This window comes from Saimiri boliviensis, chromosome 14 (genome assembly GCF_048565385.1).
Source record: "Saimiri boliviensis isolate mSaiBol1 chromosome 14, mSaiBol1.pri, whole genome shotgun sequence".
Classification (NCBI taxonomy): domain Eukaryota; kingdom Metazoa; phylum Chordata; class Mammalia; order Primates; family Cebidae; genus Saimiri; species Saimiri boliviensis.
Genome location: NC_133462.1, coordinates 87,480,413 through 87,486,473, shown reverse-complemented (window position 1 = coordinate 87,486,473; position 6,061 = coordinate 87,480,413).

The following is a 6,061-nucleotide window of genomic DNA, read 5'->3' as shown; positions in this document are numbered from 1 at the left end:
GGAAGCTAATGAAAATTCCCTATGAGGAACAAATAGAAGATAATCCTCTGACTGGAAATGAACCTTGTGACACACACAGCCACGGGAAATTGTGTCTAGCCCCAGGATCTGTGTCCAGATCTGTCTCCCCTTCTCCATCCATCCATTCTATAAACCTCTGTCTCCACAAAATATCTATTGACAATTGGATGTAATGTACTAGAGATGCTTTCCAATCACAACACCCCTTCTTTGTGGTATGAATCTTTTGGTAACGAGGGGTCTTCCTCCTAAGAGAGTAGAATAGGAGATAAAGGAAAACCAAACAAAGGAAATTGGCAGGAGGGTCTCAGTGGAAGTCTGTCCAGAGAGGAAATCTCATGGCTAGCGTGGCAAAAATCCATTATACATTGTCCGCTACCTTCAATGCAGTGAGTTTTCGTTTTCTCCCTAAAAGTTTGCTAAAGTCCTTTGTAGTCTAAGAATATCACATTGTAATAACAGAAGTGGTTATAACAATTTTGTGAAAGTGATAAGGTTACTCTTTTAATCCCCAGATGCTCTAGCTTCAACAGTTCATCCCTCACTATTCTGTTATAATCAATGGTCAGCCTCACAAGATAGTACTTCGAGAGGAGTCATTCTGTACCTTGGTTCCAGCCATACCAGAGGTTCATAGCCCAGTACCTGGACAAGCAGAGGTGCCTTAAAATACTCAGTGAATGAACTTGGGACACAAGACCTGACAGGTGGGAGAAGAGCATTTGACATCGGGACTCGTCTAGAAGAGCTCGGATATGAGGTCACCATAAACATGCTACTTGATAACCTGACAGGCTCCTTAAATGTGACTGTCCTTCCACAGCAACCCCCAGCTTGAGCCTACCTGACCACAGGTATTTCCCAGAATCACCCCCCTGCTTTCACTTCTCTTGCTTACTTTGGTCTCCCTTGTGTCCTGCTGGGTGGTTCTTTACTCTCCGTCTCTGAGGACACCTCTGACACCCTTGGGTAGCCTAATAAATCTCCATTTTCTGGCCGACCTGCCATCACCTCCTGGTTCTACATTCTACTTTGATTGTAGTATCATCCACACTCCAGTTGGAAGACACCCCCAGCATGCTGAGCCTGGGATCCCTCACTAGCCAAAGTAATCCCCCACCCCATTTCTTCCAACATCCCCATCAGGGCTAAGGGATTCAGATGTCTACAAATATGTTGGGAAGGAAAGGGATCTCAAGCCATCTTACCTAGAAAATGATCCCCTATTTCAGATATGTTACTACACAGTCGTGTGATTTATTTGTTCTCCTCCAGCAATTTATGGAAATCTATGTTCCACAATCCTAGAGAATTCATCACTAGCTCTGCAAGAGGAGAAATACTAAAGGGAATTTTTTAAAGTGAAGAATGTTTTAAAATTAATAGTTGAGGGTGCAGAAATGTAGGGAGGAATGAAGAGGAGCACCAAATTTTATAGATATGACATATACATAGACACACGGAATTCACATCGACTTTTAAAAAATAACAATTATAATAATAGCTAGTGTGGCGGAAACGTGCAGAAGTAAAACATGGAAATCCTTGTGACAAAGGCCGTAGGGTGATAAACCGATTCAATGAGTGAAGATTCCCGATCGCTTCTCGAAGCTACACTAGAGGTGGGACTTTTGTTCAAGCGAAAAGTACTAAGTCAAGGATAAATGCTGAATCTGCAAGGCAAGCACCAATCAAATTAAAATAATTAAGTATATATCTACGTACACATCATGGAAATAAATGAATAAATGTTTATTTATACACATAACTAAAAGGGTGAAAAGTGGAATTCTGAAAGAAAAAAAAAATCCAAAAGAGAGAAAGCGGATCTCAAGTATGTCATTACCAAACAATAATTATATGTCTATCAGAGAGATGTAATATACTGAAAAGGGTGACAGAGGAGAAAATGCAATGATTTTTAAAAAGTCATCTGGCTTGGCCCGCGAATCCCGGCCGGAGCCGCTGGGGGGCGCCATGCAGGTGGCGGAGGCCCGGGTTCGAGGCAGCGCGGCGGCCTCCTGCTCCTTGCCCGCGGGGACCGTGACATTCGCGTGGACTCGCCCTTTAACACCCGCGACCCCCCCGGGGACCTGCCCGGGTCGGCGGAGGCCGCGGGGCCGCAGGGGCGGCGAGGAGGCTCCACAGGCCTGATTTTGAACTGGACAGTCGGTCTTGGATTTGACATTCTGTCTGGTATAAACTAGGCAGAGCTATAAATGTTATTTTTATGTACATTAGATTTTTTTATTGTGTGCACAGAAGTTATGCAACGGAATGTAAAATGTGTCACAGCGTTATGTATCAATTTTTATAATTTTGCCTACACATTTTTATCGAATGTATTATTTATATTGTGAACTCCTTCCGTAATCCTATTTCTACCTTTGTTTCCAAATATTACAAATGGGCACATTTTTCTCTTTTATTGCACTCTGATCTCGTTTTCCAGTCAAGAACATTAATGTACTGGGTTAAGTTTCAAGAGTTCAAGTCATATCGCCCCAGGTAAATCTTTTCTCTGAAGCGGTTTGAAATTTGTCAAGTAATAGCACTTTCCCGAACAAAACTAGACACAAAAGAAAACACATTCTATGATTCCATTTATTTGAAGTCCAATAACAGGCAAAAATCATTAGATACTCTGAGGATTAAGGGAGTGATGGTTTTTATACCAACTTGATTAGCTATAGTCTCAGCTGATTATTCAAATCCTGTGTTGCCACAAAGTTATTCTGTAGATGTAATCAACATTTACCATCAGTTAACTTCAAATAAATGAGATTATCCTCTATAATCTGATTGGGCCATTCCAATCAGTTGAAAGGCTTTAAAAAGAATTGAAGTTTCCAGCTGGGCACAGTGGCTCATGCCTATAATCCCAGCACTTTGAGAGGCCCAGAAGGGTGGATCGCCTGAAGTCGGGAGTTTGAGACTAGCCTTGCCAACATGGTGAAACCCCGTCTCTACTAATAACACAACAAAATTAGCTGGGCACGAGCCTGTAATCTCAGCTAGTTGGGAGGCTGAGTCAGGAGAATTGCTTGAACCCGGGAGGTGGAAGTTGCTGTGAACTGAGATTGCGCTATTTTTCAAGAGTGAAAAAAGAATTGAGGTTTCCCTGAGGAAGAAGAAATCTCATTTCTGGATGTGAGTTAGCTCCTACCCTAGAGTTCCAGCCTGACCTTCTGATGTCTGCCCTGCGGATTTCAGACTTGCCCAGGAGCCCTCAGAGCTCCTCGCTGTGTGTGTATTCTACTAGTTCTGTGCCCCAGGAGGAGCTTGACTGATACAGGTGGGAAAGTGGAGAGGCACAAGGGAAAGTTTTGGAGTGATACAAATGTTCTGCACCTTCTTCAGGCGATGGTTACAAAGATTATTTGTAGAAGATTATATAACAGGCTGGGCTCCGTTACAGGCTCACACCTGTAATCCCAGCACTTTGGGACACCAAGGTGGGAGAACTGCTTGAGCTCATTAGTTGGAGACCAGCCTGGGCAACATGGTGAAATCCTGTTCTACAAAAACTACAAAAATTAGTCAGGCATGGTGGCAGGCAGCGGTAGTCCCCGTTACTCGGGAGGCGGTGTGATCACTGGAGCCTGGGAGTTTGAGGCTGCAATGAATCCTGATTGCACCACTGCAGTCCAGCTGGGACAACAGAGCAAGACCCTGTCTCAAAAAAAAAAAAAAAAAGAAAAAAAAAAAAGGATTGTAAAAGCAATTTCAGGATTTAGTTTCATCATCTGTGTTAGAACAAAAAACTTCCCTACCACTAATCATACATAAAAATTAATTTCATATGAACTACAGACTTTTTCTTACTACGAAGTTTTAAAGAGGAGAATTTGGAGAATATCTTTGTTTGCAGTATGGAAAACTGGACACATGACTTCAATAGACCCTCTGCAAAGGGAAGTGTACAGATGGTCATTCCACAGGGACACAATACTCAAATAATTAATCATGAGAGAAGCAAATTGAAACCACAACGAAGTGCCAGTACACAATACTACATAGGGCTAAAATGTAAAATACGAACCCTACCGAGTGTCAGTGAGGATGTGAAGCAAGAACTCTCATGTTGCTAGCGGGAGGGTAAAATGGTATAATCACTTTGGTAGTTGCTTATGAAAGTCAACATGTACCTGACCTATAATTCAGCAATTCCATTTCTCAGTATTTACCCAAGAGAAATAAAACACATGTCCGCAAAGAGACCTTTACCAGAATGTCCATCAGCATTTTATTCACAGCAGCTCCAGATTGGAGACAGCAGAAACTTTCATCAACACGAACATGTAATATGTATGTACGACAGAATTTCCTTAGCAATGAAAGACAAACTCTGGATAAAGCAACAGAATTGATGAATTTGAAAAGCATCCTGTTCTGCGGAAGAAGTCAGACACTAAAGAGCACATGAGGTGGGACTTCCCCTCCCACCACTGGATTGTCTTTGTCTTTGTCAGGAAATAGTTTGTGTGTAAGTGTGGATCTATTTGAAGACTCTATTCAGTTTCTTTGATCTGTATGTCCATTCTTATGTCAATACCACACTGTCTGGATTGCTGTAGTTTTCTAGTAAGTCTTGAAAGTAATGTGATCCTCTAACCATGTTCATTTAAAGATTATTTTGACGATTCTGTACTTTCAGTGACACTTTTTTAATTACTCTAAGTTTTGTTGCCTTTTACTTAGATTCTAAAAATAATCACTGAACTTGTAATTCATATTTATAGTAAATGACTTATCTACCTTTAGTTTCTACCATGGTAGTTGGCATAAACTCAATGTTGGTTTTCATACCCCTTTTTCCCCTACTCTTCCTTTCCCCCAAATCTTAGACTCGTGTAGGAGAAAAGCAGCCTTTCATTTTGTCGGTCACATTGAGTTTTAATTTAACTTGGAGAAAAAAGGGAACTAAAATGAGCAGTAGAGAAAATGTCACGATACATTTTCAGTTTCCCACTAGTCATTTAAAAAATCTTTCGAGACTACAAGATTCCATAATTCATACCAACAATTTCTTATTTGGCCAACTTAGTAACCAAATTTATAGCAGGCACTCACATCTCTTTGCCTTCTCAAACATGCTTACTAATTCCAAATGCCATGGAGAAATTAAAGTTAGGGCTGGCTGAGCGCCAAGGCCACCTTAATGTTGATTTACACATCTGTCAACCTTCACTTCAGACCTCTATATCTGTATTTTGTAAAGACCTTAGTAATCTAGGTACATTCAGACTTTGAGGAACCAGAGCCTGGAATTGCCTGGCCTTAAAGACTCAGCTCATGGGATATTGAGAAGAAGCTGGCAGTGCCCAGCAGAGCAGACTAACAAGTTCCATAAAGGAAAGGAAGACTCTGAAGGTCCTTACTCCTGAATGGTGTCCCACCCACCCTTAAGTCAGCTTGGAAAATAGGGACGCAGTGTGCCACATTGACCTTACCCCAGAGAGGCTTTCTGAAGCTGGCATAAGTATCAGACAGACAAAGGGCTGCTTTCCTGCCCTGCTGCTGTCCCCTGGCTCCCAAGCTCTCCTCTGTCACTCTTTCCATCTGCAAAGGCCCCAGGAGGTAATCAGCACAACAGCCTTGCCCCGTCCTTCAGTCCTCCTTGGATTTGCTCCTGTTATTCCTTCTCCCTGAAATCCCTACCTCCCACTCCATCACTGCCTGTCAGATCGTTTCCTTGAATACCTGAGTTAAATGGTATTCCCTCCCTAAGCCGTTGTAACCGTCTAGGTCTCGATTTGCAAGCCCTGTTCAGACTCCATGCATTCAGTTCACCGTCGTCCTCGGAGGAAAGCCCATGTGTGCTGAATTTTTGGTTTTCACACTGTTTTCTGCTCTCAGCCTCTTCACTGGGGGTTCATGGTTCCCTCCTCCATGCACTCTGGCACTTTGGCTGTCTCTGTGTTGCTGATGATTCCTGGCCTCTGTTCCAGCATCTGGGGTGGCTCTCTGGCTCTGAAGCTGTCTTGAGGCCAGGTATTGATTTTTATTCCCTGCAAATTCTCCTGGCATTCACCCCAGA